At 46.1% G+C, this 17,239-nt stretch overlaps 1 pseudogene; it reads left to right on the top strand.

Moving 5' to 3' along the window:
• Nucleotides 1–493: 493 nt before the first annotated feature.
• On the top strand, nt 494–16,894 carry LOC115114133 (ras GTPase-activating-like protein IQGAP3; annotated as a pseudogene).
• The last annotated feature ends 345 nt before the right edge of the window (nt 16,895–17,239 follow it).

Genomic DNA, 17,239 nt, shown 5'->3' with positions numbered 1-17,239 from the left:
CCAGCAGTAGTGCCACAAACGTCTGCTGTTTGGATGCTGTTTGACGAGCGAGCAACTGGGGATGCAGCACGAAGGAATCTCTCAGCAGATGTCATAATAGGTCCGATCCTATTTGGAGGAGCCACTCCAAAATTTAATTTAATAATTTAATTATAATTGTTTTAACACCAATCATAGTCAAACTATCGCAAACTGTTTTGAAAAAATATAAACTTTTTTTTTAAAGAGCCGTTTGGGAGCCTCACTGAAAATGCCCATCACTATTAAGAATGCCCATCACTATTAAGAATTTGTTCTTAACTGACATGCTTAGTTAACTACAGGTAACATTTTTAAAAATCACATGTGTTCGAACGTTTCTGAAATACACTTCATGTACCACAATACAAAGTGACCACCTGTATTGGCCAATCAGTACGGCTTCTGATTAGCTAATGAATGGCGGGATATTCAAAGTTCAAACTTGATGGAACCATTAACAGAAACATGTGTCTGTACTGCAGTTGAGGCAGTAGGAGAGGAGGGAATGATAGTGTTTTTATTTTTTTATTACTAGAATAAAATGTGGAAACAGGATCAACCATTTAAGTGAAACACTATCCACATGCGGAAATCATATCGATAACTTGAGACCAGAAAATATAGCTAGCGTTTTGAGAGAATGTGCCAGTAATATGTCGTCTGGGAACAAGTCAAGGAAATGGGAGATTCGGGCACACAAACCGGGTTCAGGTGGCTGTAAGTTAAGCGACCTTGCAACCTAATTAACCAAAGTTTGTTAGACAGTAAATAGTAAACTGTTGTTTTGCCTGGTTTAGGTGGGTGGTTAAGTTACCTGTGATCCTATAGTTAACGTTAGCGAATGATCTAACCTTAACGTTAAAGGCTTACTGTAACGTTATAGCTAGTTAACTTGCAAGTCCCCTAATATAACGTTAGCTAACTTGTCAAGGTTAACTTGGGTCAAGTTCATGTCAACTCAGGTATTTAGTTAGTTTAGACATCGAGATGGTACGTTGTAATAAGTTATATGATTTTTGACATGTTGTTATAGATGAGTGGTTGACAGCTGAGGAGATGAACAACGCATCCAGAAGGTTGCCTATCAATACCTGTGCCGTTTGGAAGAGGCTAAAAGGTAAGAACATTTAAAACTTTATTTTCAGTTGGTTTTGGACAATAACTGACTTGTACTTCAGACTGTATCAGTATCACTTCACCCTATCATGGATAGCTAACTCGCTTTTGAAGTGAATTGGCCAATTCTCTTTCTACAGGAAATTGCAAAAGCAACTATCTCTGTCATTAAGTCTGATTGCTTTTCATGTTTCAACACATCACATGCAATACTTGGAAAAATCTTGTATTAATATTCCCTAGTAAGTTAACATGTATGTTCTCTCTTTACAGGTGGGTGGAAGCTTGTCTCCATGAGGAGCTGCCTGCCCCGACTGAGCAGGAGGAGGGGCTGAGGAACGGCGTGCTGCTGGCCAAGTTAGGCCACTGTTTCACCCCCAAGATAGTCCCCCTCAAAAAGATCTATAACCTGGACCAGGGACGCTTCAAGGTCTGCTCTATTATTCACAGCCCTATGGTTTTACTGAAATGCCTCTCACCCAGAAAGACTGAGTTTCCTGCTCAGTAACTTTCTTTTAGACCTTTTTTGACAGTCTTGTCATTTATTTTCTCTGAAAAATAACACTCAGCCCCTTGTTTACCTTCTTGACCCTTTAGAACTACCTATTTTGCCCAGTACCTGCTTTTCTGCTCTAATGTAGTCTTTTCACATGACTGGAACCCAGCTCCCTTAGAGCTGAGATTGGAATTTGTGCTGAGCAAGCATAATACTCCATTTCACAGGCATTGAATAGTGTAGCTGAATATCAGAGGTGTCACAATGGACACTTCTCCAACATATAACAGTAGCAATCTTGTTTACTGTTACACCTGAACTACACCTAACCTGTCCTTGTTGTTTCAGATGTTCCACCCAGAGACGACTGACATCTATGATAAGAAGAACATCCCCAGAACTGTGTACTGTATCTGTGCTCTCAGCCTCTACCTTTTCCGACTATGTTTGGCCCCTCAGATCCATGACCTCTGTGGCAAGGTCAAATCTACAGGTAGAGTCCCAGTAGCCCCTTACTATTCAATCACAACTGGTAACTGGGATAAGGGGAAAATATAATATTAATATTCCTCTCTCATTCCTGTGTTTTTGGGGTAATATTTATTCTCCAGAGGAGGAGATAAACAACATGAAATGGGAGCTGGACTAATATGGCATCCAGATGCCAGCCTTTAGCAAGATTGGGGGAATCTTAGCCAATGAGATAACAGTGGATGAGGCTGCTAGTTAGTAGAGGCACAGATGTTTTCAGATGTAGAAAATACACCTTATTTCAAATTAAAATATGAATTCACACTGGACCAAAATGTGTTTGGTTTCTCTCTACTATTACTCTCTACTTAAACTGATATGGATGGGATTCCAAAATTGAAACGCCAAGAGACGCATCGGATACTATTGAAGTACCTCTGTCATCGACTGTCATCTAAGAGTCAATGTTTTCACTGTCCTTGAATAGTTTATCAAAATGTTGCCTCCAGCTCCCTTCTCTCTCCCTCCAGTCCATGCTGCAGTTATAGCGAACAACGAGGCGGTGGAGAGGGGGCACGTGGAGGTCATTACCCAGGCCCTGCGGAACCCCAGCGCCATGCTCACCAACCTGCAGGAGCACTTGATGCCAGTCTACCAGGAGATGCTGCGCCAGGCACGGGCACAGAAGGCGGCTCTCGCCTACACCAAGGTGACTAACAGACTGAATTAATATGATAATTTAAAAATGCATTTATAGCCGTATCCCTGGTACAGAGTTTCTGTTGGTGTAAGGATAGTAATCATGTGTACTGAATTTCTAGTGTAACTGTTCAGAGGAGAAGGATATCTATGAGGAACACCTGACCCAAAGTGAGATTCAAGAGAACATCGACAAAGTAAATGGTGAGTTGACTTACCCATCAAACAGATAAATAAGAAGATTAATAAAAATCGTAACTAAACCAAATATTTTGTCACTGTGTTTGCAGTGCGTGCGGCCATAGAGCAGGTGGACGAGGCCCTGGATTGTGGGGACTCTGGCCATCCTGGCAGCCCTCCAGGTCCCCTGTCTGGCCCTGAGGGGCCTCCAGAGAGACCATGGTACCTGGAGCAACTGGCCACTGACCGTGAACAGAAGGCCCTGGTGAGAAACTGCACATTAACACCGCACACAGAGACACTGTGACCCCCTGACCTTTAGTCTCTGACATGTGGCAGGACCTGGGCTGTGTGGACCCTCTGGAGCGAGATGAGCTGCAGAAGGAGGTGTGTGTGGCTAACGAGGAGGCCCAGAGCAACCAGACAAGTCAGTACACACTCAACTAAATACTGTATCGTAGTCTGTTCTTATCACAAGGGGCATGCACTATATCAATTCCAGTGACTCTTGAGTTGCTGCATGTGTGCTTAAATATATGAATGCCCTGTCCTTTGCAGTCCCAATGTTCCATTGTAGATCCATCCAAACAAAATGTGTGTGTTTATTCAGTGCAGAAAGCTGTAAGGTCTATCAACGAGGACCTGCCTCTTGGGGAGCCCAGGCAGACTGTTCGTGCCCTCATGGACCCTGAGGGCATCTCACTCAACTCCTTTTCTCTGCAACTTTGTCTTGTCTGTAAACAAGACTGTGTTCCATTAACATTTTGGTTAAAAAAATGAATAGTAATATAAACAATATAGGGTGTGATGACCAGGTTACTGAAATTGAATAATTTTGTTGTATGTAAACTAACTGTAGTGAATATGGTCCTCTGTGCCTGCAGGGGGACCTGCAGCAGGAGGAGCTGTACGTAGCAGTGGAGATACTCTCGGCGGTGGCTCTCATCAACCAGGCGGTGGAGGTCAAAGATGTGGGAGCCTTCTGTGCCACGCTGGTCAGCCCTGCAGCCGGGCTGGCCGATATAGACGACAGCTTGGTCCAGAGGTGGGTTTCCAGTACCACTCTCCTGACAATTCTCAGTTGTCTCTGTAGCCTGGGTGCAGATCTGTATACTTTAACTAACTCCTTTGCCATTTGCCTCAGGTACTTTGAGGAACTGGGTGATCAGAGGAGGAAGGCTGGGAGAGCTCTGCTGACGTGGAACAATCTCCAGAGAGGACCGAACTCTGTAAACGCAGCAGCACAGGAAGAGCATGACCGTACGTTGGAAAACTGAACACCAACTCCCAGAAACACTGGGTTTAGGTCCATTGACATAAATATTTTGTTGGGTGCTATTTGATTCTAAAACCAGAGGAACACCTTGTATTTGACTGGATCTGCTTCCTGTTTGTCCACAGAGATCCTCGCCATCGGGCTGATTAACCAGGCCCTGTATCGAGGCGACCTTCAGAAGGCTCTAGCTGCACTGCTGCTGCCTTCTAGTGGCCTTGAGGAGGTGACGACACTCAATGCCCGCCGCTACCATGATGTACTGACCAGAGGCCGGAGGCAGAAGGCTGAGGTATTTCATCCAGGAAGACATAATAGTTTAAAACAGGGAATCTAAACAAGATTTTGTGGTTCATTGTTCAATGCTGTGCCCTGTCCTATCACAGGTGAACCGTAATCCAGGAGCAGAGTTGTGGTTGGCTGACATTCAGGAAGGAGTGAGAAGAGCCAATCACGACACTCAAAGAGCCCCGAAGAGTGAGTTGGCGTAATACCTTCACATCAGGTTTTTAAAGCCATGGTGAAATTCCATGCTGATGGGTTTCCTCACAACAGTTGTAATTCATATTATCACAAAATGTATACCGTTATCTTAACTGTGTGTGTGTTTCCCTGGCCAGTGTCCCTGGGCTTGGTGGCCGTGAACCAGGCAGTGGAGGAGGGCAAGACGTCCCAGACGCTGCGAGTTCTGCGTCTGCCAGAGGTGGCGCTGCGGAGCGTGTTGGAAGAATGTGCTGGAGTGTACCAGGCTGAAATCACCACCCTACTCTTGAGCCAAATCTGTGGGAGGTCAGTACCCACTACCGTGATTCACTTGTGTTCATGCTGGTTGTGATCTATGCACTTTAGTAGCATATTAGCTGCTCATAATTGGTCAGGATTAACCGTAGACTCAGCGACGCAGTAAATGTCATATCAGGTCAATTTCAGCAACAACTAAGAGCGTTGTTTTGGTCCCGCCACATTGTAGCAGACTGAGTGTACCCTTGCTCATCCGCAGATACTATGTTGCATCGCGCTCATCTCAGTATCTGCGGTGCTGCTCTTGGCAGCGTCATAACACTGACTCTACCTTCAATCTTCTAGGTAGTGACAAGCCCTAATCTCTATGTACTGGGACTCAGGGGACAACTGGAGCCCATGACTGAAGACTAAGGACAGCCCCTACTACTTCCACCTGACAGGCCCCCTCATATGTGACCTGTGCTGAGTTTTATGCAATGGCTTGCTTAATTTAAGTGTCTGTTCTCCAGACTCAGCCTCTGTACCTGGCCCAGCTGATCTTCCTGAAGCCCCAGAATAAAACGACTCTCTTCATGGAGACGGTCATCTTCACCCTGTTCAACTACGGCTCCGACTGCAGGGAGGCCTACCTGCTGCTGCAGCTCTTCACCCCCGCGCTGCGCCATGAGATCAACATTTACATTACATTTAAGTCATTTAGCAGACGCTCTTATCCAGAGCGACTTACAAATTGGTGCTTTCACCTTATGACATCCAGTGGAACAGCCACTTTACAATAGTGCATCTAGGTCTTTTAAGGGGGGGGGGGTGAGAAGGATTACTTTATCCTATCCTAGGTATTCCTTAAAGAGGTGGGGTTTCAGGTGTCTCCGGAAGGTGGTGATTGACTCCGCTGTCCTGGCGTCGTGAGGGAGTTTGTTCCACCATTGGGGGGCCAGAGCAGCGAACAGTTTTGACTGGGCTGAGCGGGAACTGTACTTCCTCAGTGGTAGGGAGGCGAGCAGGCCAGAGGTGGATGAACGCAGTGCCCTTGTTTGGGTGTAGGGCCTGATCAGAGCCTGGAGGTACTGAGGTGCCGTTCCCCTCACAGCTCCGTAGGCAAGCACCATGGTCTTGTAGCGGATGCGAGCTTCAACTGGAAGCCAGTGGAGAGAGCGGAGGAGCGGGGTGACGTGGAGAGAACTTGGGAAGGTTGAACACCAGACGGGCTGCGGCGTTCTGGATGAGTTGTAGGGGTTTAATGGCACAGGCAGGGAGCCCAGCCAACAGCGAGTTGCAGTAATCCAGACGGGAGATGACAAGTGCCTGGATTAGGACCTGCGCCGCTTCCTGTGTGAGGCAGGGTCGTACTCTGCGGATGTTGTAGAGCATGAACCTACAGGAACGGGCCACTGCCTTGATGTTAGTTGAGAACGACAGGGTGTTGTCCAGGATCACGCCAAGGTTCTTAGCGCTCTGGGAGGAGGACACAGTGGAGTTGTCAACCGTGATGGCGAGATCATGGAATGGGCAGTCCTTCCCCGGGAGGAAGAGCAGCTCCGTCTTGCCGAGGTTCAGCTTGAGGTGGTGATGGGATCGAGTGTAGGTTTTTTCAGAAGGGGTGCAACTCTCGCTCTCTTGAAGACGGGAGGGACGTAGCCAGCGGTCAGGGATGAGTTGATGAGCGAGGTGAGGTAAGGGAGAAGGTCACCGGAGATGGTCTGGAGAAGAGAGGAGGGGATAGGGTCAAGCGGGCAGGTTGTTGGGCGGCCGGCCGTCACAAGACGCGAGATGTCATCTGGAGAGAGAGGGGAGAAAGAGGTCAGAGCACAGGGTAGGGTAGCGTGAGCAGAACCAGCGGTGTCGTTTGACTTAGCAAACGAGGATCGGATGTCGTCGACCTTCTTTTCAAAATGGTTGACGAAGTCATCTGCAGAGAGGGAGGAGGGGGAGGATTCAAGAGGGAGGAGAAGGTGGCAAAGAGCTTCCTAGGGTTAGAGGCAGATGCTTCGAATTTAGAGTGGTAGAAAGTGGCTTTAGCAGCAGAGACAGAGGAGGAAAATGTAGAGCGGAGGGAGTGAAAGGATGCCAGGTCCGCAGGGAGGCGAAGTTTCCTCCATTTCCGCTCGGCTGCCCGGAGCCCTGTTCTGTGAGCTCGCAATGAGTCGTCGAGCCACGGAGGCGGGAGGGGAGGACCGAGCCGGCCTGGAGGATAGGGGACATAGAGAGTCAAAGGATGCAGAAAGGGAGGAGAGGAGGGTTGAGGAGGCAGAATCAGGAGATAGGTTGGAGAAGGTTTGAGCAGAGGGAAGAGATGATAGGATGGAAGAGGAGAGAGTAGCGGGGGAGAGAGCGAAGGTTGGGACGGCGCGATACCATCCGAGTAGGGGCAGTGTGGGAAGTGTTGGATGAGAGCGAGAGGGAAAAGGATACAAGGTAGTGGTCGGAGACTTGGAGGGGAGTTGCAATGAGGTTAGTGGAAGAACAGCATCTAGTAAAGATGAGGTTGAGCGTATTTCCTGCCTTGTGAGTAGGGGGGGAAGGTGAGAGGGTGAGGTCAAAAGAGGAGAGGAGTGGAAAGAAGGAGGCAGAGAGGAATGAGTCAAAGGTAGACGTGGGGAGGTTAAAGTCGCCCAGAACTGTGAGAGGTGAGCCGTCCTCAGGAAAGGAGCTTATCAAGGCATCAAGCTCATTGATGAACTCTCCGAGGGAACCTGGAGGGCGATAAATGATAAGGATGTTAAGCTTGAAAGGGCTGGTAACTGTGACAGCATGGAATTCAAAGGAGGCGATAGACAGATGGGTAAGGGGAGAAAGAGAGAATGACCACTTGGGAGAGATGAGGATCCCGGTGCCACCACCCCGCTGACCAGAAGCTCTCGGGTGTGCGAGAGCACGTGGGCGGACGAAGAGAGAGCAGTAGGAGTAGCGGTGTTGTCTGTGGTGATCCATGTTTCCGTCAGTGCCAAGAAGTCGAGGGACTGGAGGGAGGCATAGGCTGAGATGAACTCTGCCTTGTTGGCCGCAGATCGGCAGTTCCAGAGGCTACCGGAGACCTGGAACTCCACGTGGGTCGTGCGCGCTGGGACCACCAGATTAGGTGGCCGCGCCATGCGGTGTGGAGCGTTTGTATGGTCTGTGCAGAGAGGAGAGAACAGGGATAGACAGACACATAGTTGACAGGCTAGAGAAGAGGCTACGCTAATGCAGAGGAGATTGAATGACAAGTGGACTACACGTCTCGAATGTTCAGAAAGTTAAGCTTACGTAGCAAGAATCTAATTGACTAAAATGATTAAAATGATACAGTACTGCTGAGGTAGGCTAGCTGCGTTGTTGACACTACCCTAATCAAGTTGTTCCGTTGAGTGTGAAGTTTCTACAATGCTGCTATTCGGGGCTAGCTGGCTAGCTAGCAGTGTTGGTTACGTTGCGTTAGGAGAACGACAATAGTTGGCTAGCTAACCTAGAAAATCGCTCTAGACTACACAATTATCTTTGAAACAAAGACGGCTATGTAGCTAGCTATGTAGCTAGCTACGATCAAACAAATCACACCGTTGGGACTGTAATGAAATGAAATGAAAATGTGATACTACCTGTGGAGCGAAGCGGAATGCGACCGGAATGCGAAAGTTCTATTCAGTAGACGTTGGCTGGCTGTTGGCTAGCTAGGAGTGTCTCCTACGTTAAGGACGACAAAATAGCTGGCTAGCTAACCTCGGTAAATTAAGATAATCACTCTAAGACTACACACTCTAAACTACACAATTATCTTGGATACGAAGACAGCAAAGACAACTATGTAGCTAGCTAATACTACACTAATCAAGTCGTTCAGTTGAGTGTGATAGTTACTACAGTGCTACGGTAGCCGGTGAACGTAAGCTAGCTGGCTAGCTGCTAGGCAGATAGGAGGACGACGAAATACGAAGTCAGTGTACACACACTATTCACACACTATACAGGTGGTGACTGGGAACCCCACAGTCATTAAGATGTTGGTGAGTTTCTACCGCCATGCCTGCGGTCAGACCGTGTTGAAGGAGATCCTAGGGCTGGCCATTAGAGAGGTGCTGCAGGACTGCATCCGCACGGACCCCTGCGAGATCGACGAGCTGGGTCAACCAGACCAGCCACAAGAGGTCAGCACTGAGCCAGGAGCAAATGTAGTGTCGTGGTGGTTCTCCTATAGAGAGCCTAGACAGTTTTAGCTTGGCCACTAGAGTTCAGCATAAAGCAAGAAATACATATACTATTCCAACTGATTTACTTACTTGAGTTGAATGCACTGATTTTGATTTGCTCATGACAAGTATTTAAAGATATGTACGCTCACACTCTCAGATTGGCTTCAAGAGGTCCATTGAGAAACATAAATGCATACACACACAGCAACATACTGTCTCCTTTTCCCAGCTCCCTGCCCTATGAAGTGAGTGCAGAGCAGCCCCCCCCCCCCAAGTGCAGCGTCGCCTGGACATCTCTATTGTCAACCTCAAGAACGTTACAGACCGCCTGCACAACGCAATCACCAGCAACCTGCATAAATTACCGTAAGAGGCCCTTCATATGCACTCTGCAGAGCTTCCTTTTCATTCTCAGTGCAATTCATTTGAATCACCAGAAACTTAATCAAACAGCTGTTGGGCGCTCACGTCTTCCTCTCACCAGATTTGGCTACTTATTGTTTTAGTTTGATTTGTTTCTGTGATGGGAGTTCAACACTCAGGCGTTCTCCTTCCTCCCACAGATATGGGATGCGCTACACAGCCAAGGTCCTGAGAGATTCTCTACATGAGAAGTTTCCTCAGGCCAGCGAGGATGAGCTTTACAAGGTACACTACTGACCAGACTCGATGAATAAATCACGCAACATTCAAAAAGGTCCTCGTGTCAATGACAGACAAACGATAGATATGGAGTCAAAAGACCGAGCCCAATATTTGATTAGTTTAAAACAAGAAACAATTGGGACACAATGAATATCTTCACATACACTACATGACCAAGAGTATGTGGACACCTGCTCGTCAAACATCTCATTACAAAATCATGGGCATTAATATGGAGTTGGTCCCCTTTGCTACTATAACAGCCTCCACTCTTCTGGGAAGGCTTTCTACTAGATGTTGGAACATTGCTGCTGGGACTTGCTTCCATTTCAGCCACGAGCATTAGTGAGGTTGTGCACTGATGTTGGGCGATTGGGCTTGGCTCGCAGTCACCGTTCCAATTCATCCTAAAGGCGTTCGATGGGGTTGAGGTCAGGGCTCTGTGCAGGACAGTCAAGTTCTTCCACACCGATCTCGACAAACCTTTTCTGCATGGACCTTGCTTTGTGCACGGGGGCATACATTGTCACTCTGAAACATGAAAGATCCTTCTCCGAACTGTTACCACAAAGTTGGAAGCACAGAATCGTATAGAATGTCATTGTACGCTGTAGCGTTAAGAATTTAAATTCACTGGAACTAAGGGTCTTAGTCCGAAACATGAAAAACCGCCCCAGACCATTATTCCTCCTCCACCGAACTTTACAGTTGGCGCTATGCATTTGGGCAAGATTGTTCTGTGAGCTTGTGTGGCATACCACTTCCCGACTTAGCCATTGTTGCTCCTAGACGCTTAAACTTCAGTAACAGCATTTACAGTTGACTGGGGTAGCTCTAGCAGGGGAGAAATTTGACTAAGTGACTTGCTGGAAAGGTGGCATCTTATGACGGTGCCACTTTGAAAGTCTGAGCTCTTCAGTAAGGCCATTCTACTGCCAATGGTTGTTTATGGAGATTGCATGGCTGTGTGCTCGATTTTATACATTGGTACTGTACTTTTGTGTGTATGTAGTGTATTTACCAAAAAAGGTAATACATCCACCACCGCAAAAACAAGAGAGGGAGCCTGGCAGATAATTGCAGACAGAGTAAATGTGCAAGTGAAGAGTGCTTTTCATGACAACATGGGCAGCAATGTATTTGGTTTTAGTTGTAACCCCATGGGAGTCACAGATCATCTGACCAAAAAGTAAGGAAAATCATTGAATTTAATGACTGTTTCTGAAAATTATTTGGTTTGGTGGAAGTGTTGGCTACAATATTAAATAGCTGCTCAGCTTTGCCCATATTGTACAGGAAACTTCCAATGGCAAAACATCGCAAAGCAATACAGTTTGTATAGCAGTCAAAGCGAAACCATGCTGGCTTAGATTTGCTATATATGGGTTAAGTCAGTGGTTCTTAACCTGGGTTCGATCGAACCAGTCAGTCTCGGGGGTTCGGCGGAGGTCAAGACACACATCCGACTCATATGATTTGTGATGACACGCCCCGCTTGGCCGCAGGTGATCACGCTACATCGCTTGGCCTATCTGCTGCAGGGAATTTGGTGCGCTCAGAAGTCGACTTGTGACTGTCGTGATGGTACGTCTTGTGATTTCTTTCTTAATATTTTAATCCCTTCATACTTACTATGTCGAGCAAAAAAATTAAGTGGTCAGACGAATATGTACAATATGGATTCACATGTATAACGGAACGTGATGGGAGTCAGCGTCCTAACTGCATGATTTGCAATGCTAAGTTGAGCAATTCTAGTCTAGCACCGGCAAAACTAAGAGAACACTTCCTTAAGCTGCATGGAGATGGAAAATACAAGAACACAACTCTCGCTGAATTCAAGGTGAAGAGAGCCAGATTCGATAAAAAGGCTACTATGCCTGTTCTCGGCTTTGTACCCATCAACAAACCGATCCTCACAGCATCGTACGAAGTTGCTTACCTGATCGCAAAGCAGGGCAAACCACACACCATTGGTGAAACACTCATAAAACCAGCTGTGTTGAAGATGGCGAATATCATGCTGGGAAAAGAGGCTGAAGTTAAGTTATCCCAAATTCCTCTTTCAAATGACACCATCAGTGACAGAATAGAGGACATGAGCAAAGACATCTTGGCTCAAGTAGTTGCAGATCTGATTTCAAGCCCGGCAAAATTCAACTCAATGAGACCACAGACGTTTCCAATCTAAGCCAGTTTGCTGTATTCGTGCTCTATGTGAAAGACGACGTGATAAAGGAAGAGTTTTTATTTTGTAAGCCTCTTACAACAACAACTAAGGCAGCTGATGTGAAGAAACTTATGGATGACTTCTTCAAAGACAACAATCTTTCGTGGGATATGGTTTCTGCAATTTGTTCGGACGGAGCTCCAGTCATGCTGGGAAGAAAGTCTGGTTTTGGTGCGCTAGTGAAAGCCGATGCACCACACATCATTGTTACGCATTGTATTCTGCACAGGCATGCGTTGGCAACAAAAACCTTGCCTCCAAAACTGGCAGAAGTATTAAATTGTAGTGGAATGCGTGAACTATGTGCGAACTAGTGCTCTGAGGCACCGCATCTTCAGTGCACTGTGTAAAGAAATGGGCTCTGAATTCGAGGCACTTCTGTACCATTCCAACGTTTGGTGGTTATCCCGGGGACAGGTGCTGAATCGTGATTTTGCCGTGCGTCTGGAATTAGCCCTGTTTTTGCAAGAGCACCAACATTGTCATGCAGATTGCTTCAAAAATTCTGAGTTCATTATCATTTTAGCATACATGGCTGATATCTTCGCAGCTCTCAATCATCTCAATCAAAAGATGCAGGGCGGTGGAGTCAACATCATCGAAGCGGAGGAAAACCTGAAGGCTTTAAAAAAAAAGCTACCGTTATGGAAACGACGAACAGAGAACGATAACTTCGCAAACTTTCCCCTGTTGGACGACTGTGTAAGTAAGATCGAAGATGTATCTGGAATCGGAGACATTTCTGTACCTTCGGAACTGAAGCAAGCAATTGCCACGCACTTAGATGAGCTTGCAAAGTCTCTCGACGGTTACTTCCCTACAAGAGAGGCATAGGCATGGGTGAGACAGCCGTTCACATTTAGTGTTGAGACAACAGATGTCAATGATGAATACCTCGATGAAATCATTGAAATTCAGCAGAGCCAGTTTCAACAGCAACTCTTCAGAACAACAACGCTTTCAACGTTTTGGTGTCAACAAATGGTAGCGTACCCTGTTATTGCTAAGAAAGCACTGGAGATTTTCATAACGTTTGTTACAACATATCTTTGCGAGCAATCCTTTTCGAGGATGCTGGACATAAAAACGAAGAAAAGGAACAGACTTTGTTGTGAAAATGACATGAGTGGCACTTGCCACGGTGAAGCCGCGCATTTCTGAACTGGTCTCTGAAAGGCAACAGCAGAAGTCACACTGATTTGCAGCAAATATTCATTATTATGTTTTTGTTTTTGTGTGAAAATCATGCTTTGATGATTTTGTTCTTTGAACACAGTGATGTTGATGCACGGTTAATTTTGTGCACCAGTAAACTATGTTTTGAATTTGAAAAAAATCATATTTTATTTTTCCAATTAAGAAGGGTTCAGTGAATGCGCATATGAAACTGGTGGGGTTCAGTACCTCCAACAAGGAACCACTGGGTTAAGTAAATTGACCAGATATGAGTGATTGTATTTTTGAATGTTATTGTTTTTCTGCACGTTCTTCTGCATGATCTAAAGGATGTATTCAAGGTCCAATAATTTGTTCTCTTTTGTAAAGCACTGCCAACAACGCAGGCTCCGATGTCAAGTGGATTTCCTCAAATGATGAACAATCTTATTGGTGGAGAAGTCCCGTATTTATTCACTAGAACAGGTCAAGTTAACCTAGTAGGTAGCTGTTTTACTTCAGAGAATTCGGTGTTGTGGTTTCTGATCAGGCTGTCTTTCAAGTTTTTTTTTTTCTCGAGCTGAAAATTCAGAGTTTGCACGTTCTGGTTTGACAGATCTCGCTAAGTCACTAATCTTGCTTTCTGGAATACTTGTGTTGTTGTCAGATTGTGTGGAACCTGGTGTTATGATGGTTGTGTTGTGGTCTGATTGTGGGGATCCTGGTGTACTACCGCTACATGTACCCAGCTGGTGTGGCTCCGGATGGTTTTGATGTGGTAGAGTTCTCGTCTGGCTCCTCACTGCTCCCTGAGCAGCGCGGCATCCTGGGTTCCATCGCACGCATCCTGCAGCATCCTGCCGCACACAAACACTTCCATGGTGACAGCCCTCACCTGCTCGCCCTCAACGACTACATTACCCTGATGCACTCCAAGTTCCGGGGGAATCGTCCCGTCATTTTAGCGCATCCTCCACCCCCTTTTTAGAGGAGAGCTTTATTACTATAATTAGGCTATACATGCTAAATGGTTCTTAAGCAGATCTTCCGCAGTAAGTTCCTGCATGCTGCGTGTGATGTGTCGGCGCCAGAGGAGCATTTTAACATTGATGAGTACTCTGAGATGGTCATCCTCAACAAACCTGTCATCTATATCGCCATCAGTGAGCTCCTTAACACACACAAGGTCTGGATGCCATATAAGCTAAAGAGGCATATAAACTTTTAGTTTTTAATGGGTTCTGGGGGAGGTGGGTTGGGAACAAACCTTTTCATTTGAGTAGATTGTGTGTTTGTGTGTGTGTGGCTTCTGATGGAGCACCAGGACTCCCTGTGTCCCGACCAGTCTGACCCTTTGCTGACTGCTGACCTGGGGATGGTGCCCACTATCCAAGCTCTGGTTGGTGAGGGGGCTGTGAGCGCTGCAGAGCCCTAGACAGAGCAGACCCTGGCCCAGTACAGTAAGATGGTGTCCCTCAACCTCACTAGCAAGTTTGATGTGTTCAGGGGCTCTGACGACCACCCTGACGCCAGGGGGATTCTCCTCAGGTAGGGGCTTAAACTTTTCAACATTTCAGTGAGGTATGACTATCACACCATGAAAATGGCATGTCTAACGTGAAGTGTGTTTTGTTTCTGTGTGGTTGTGTTTTGCAGTACCAAACAGTTGATCGTCGACTTGATCCGAGACCAGCCTGGAAAGCTTCTTCCTCTCAGGATCAGGTATATTCCACAGCTCTTCACTGGGCTCCCACATGCCCTCTTCCTCACTCTCATCTCTCCGTAGGGAGTTGGTAGTAGTTAACCGGTGGTGTATTCCTCTCCCCTCAGGAGGTGCAGCACGGGTGGATGATGCACTGCCGTGCCCAAGGGACGCCCGCACCCCTGAGAAGATGAAGAGGAACCAGTTGATCGTTTCCGACGGCAACCTGTCTCTGGAGGAGAAGAAGCAGAAGATCCAGCGTAGCCTGAGGAGGCTGGAGAGCCTGGGGGTCCTGACCCCACCTGACTCTGAGACACAGATACTACAGCTCATAGCCAAGGTAGATGGAGACATACACTACACAGCACACACACAATTACATTTTAATTGTAAAGTTATCACACCAAATCAACTACAGATAAACCAAGATGGTATAGCCCCCCCCGAGACAGACCATGGGCAGCCTGCACTGCAAGACCTCCTTCCACAGCTAACAGGTGGACTTCTACAGCAAGTACATCACCACCTGCCTGGGTAACCTCACCGCCAAACACAGGTAGACACAAACACATGTGGGAGTGTGACCACACTGGAAGATGGCTTTACACTGCTACTGTGCTGAGCTCTCTATCTCTCTCTCTTTCTTCAGATCGAGGACCTGCCAGTCACACAGTGAGTATGCAGGAACGTGCACACACACCACCCTACCAAATTACCATGGATGGTTACCTAGGGCATCAAGAAATTAAATGTATTTGATTATTATATCTCCTCAGGTTTAAGAATGTCATCTTTGACGTTGTGCCCGGTGATGAGGGCGGCACGTTCCAGGTAAAGGCTCGCTTTATGGGTGTGGACATGGAGAAGTTCCCCCTCAAATACAAGGTGAGTCTGGGGAGTAGTATAATGAAACTAGAACAGACATTTCAATACAAACCTATGGTCTATGATTGATGCAAATCCCAGTCTCTCACTGAAATCAGTGCTCTATATTGTATGTGCTGCAATGATAAATTATTTAGTGATCCTATTTTGAAAGATCTTGGATTTCAGAACTGTATTCAAACGTGTATGTGGGATGTGTGTATGTGTAGGACCTGCTGCAGCTCCAGTACGAGGGAGTGGCGGTGATGATGTTCGACAAGGCCAAAGTCAACGTCAACCTGCTAATCTTCCTTCTCAACAAGAAGTTTTTCAAGAAGTGAGGGGGTTAGAATAGTGCCAGATCTCCCACCCCAACACGGGGAGCAGCCTACACAATCCTCTAGTATTTTGTGCACTACTTAAAATGAGCACAGGACCGCCGCTAAGCTACATTTGCCACCCGCTCCACATTTGGGGATTTTATGTTGTGCAACTTAATGATTCAAATGCCACTTTCAATGCCATAGGAACTGGTACTGTAACATGTACCTTGAGACTTCCTGTGATTATGGTTTATTGTCTCCCTGATGTGTAGGTTACTGACAGGTCTGGCCACATTGTAAGGAATTTGTGTAATTGACTGTAAAGACAGATGATATTGCAATGAGGGTGATTCCATTAGCTAGGCTTATGTCAGCTGAGACGTGGTTGAGCCTTGTGGTCCAACCTTTGACCTCTAACCTAAGAGGCTTGACCTTTTTTGTTAGTCTGGGCTTAACTTTTGTTCAAACTTATGTACATATTTTCTGTCATTTAATTGTTTATCTTCATTTTCATCTGTCATTCTGCTACCCTTATGTCAGTCTTGATTGGTTTAATATTTTTCTTTTCAACACTAACATGTTCAGGCCAGTCACAATTTCCACAATCGGTTGCTAAATATGAATGTGGACCAACATGACAATACAACTGTTGTTATTTCTTTACATATCAGTGCTGTAGCTGTAAAGGAAATTGGTTGATTAATCTAACCAGACAACCGACCAACTGCCTGATAAATTGTCCTAATGAAACTGTTAATACTCCTGTTTTTTACTTTTATATTTAAATAAAAATGTAGTTTCTGTCAGTTTTGGTTTTACATACTTGATTTGATCTATTTTATTAACCTGTTATTCTTAATGATAGAATAAAGCTCTCATTAGTAGAAATAAACTATCTTCATAATGGCCATGAGACATTTTTATGCAAACCATCTCAGCAGATGCTTGCTTGCTCTGTGCGCTCCACAAACTGGTAAATAACAAAGCCCACCATAGATATTCACCATGTATATGTGGACAGTATGTGGACAGCTGCTTGTCAAACATCTCATTCCAAACTCATGGGTATTAATATGGAGTTGGTCCCCCCCTTTTGCTGCTATAATAGCCTCCACTCTTCTGGGAAGGCTTTCCACTAGATGTTGGAACAT

This window comes from Oncorhynchus nerka, linkage group LG3, assembly GCF_034236695.1.
Source record: "Oncorhynchus nerka isolate Pitt River linkage group LG3, Oner_Uvic_2.0, whole genome shotgun sequence".
Lineage (NCBI taxonomy): Eukaryota > Metazoa > Chordata > Actinopteri > Salmoniformes > Salmonidae > Oncorhynchus > Oncorhynchus nerka.
This window is presented reverse-complemented; position numbering and strand designations above follow the sequence as displayed.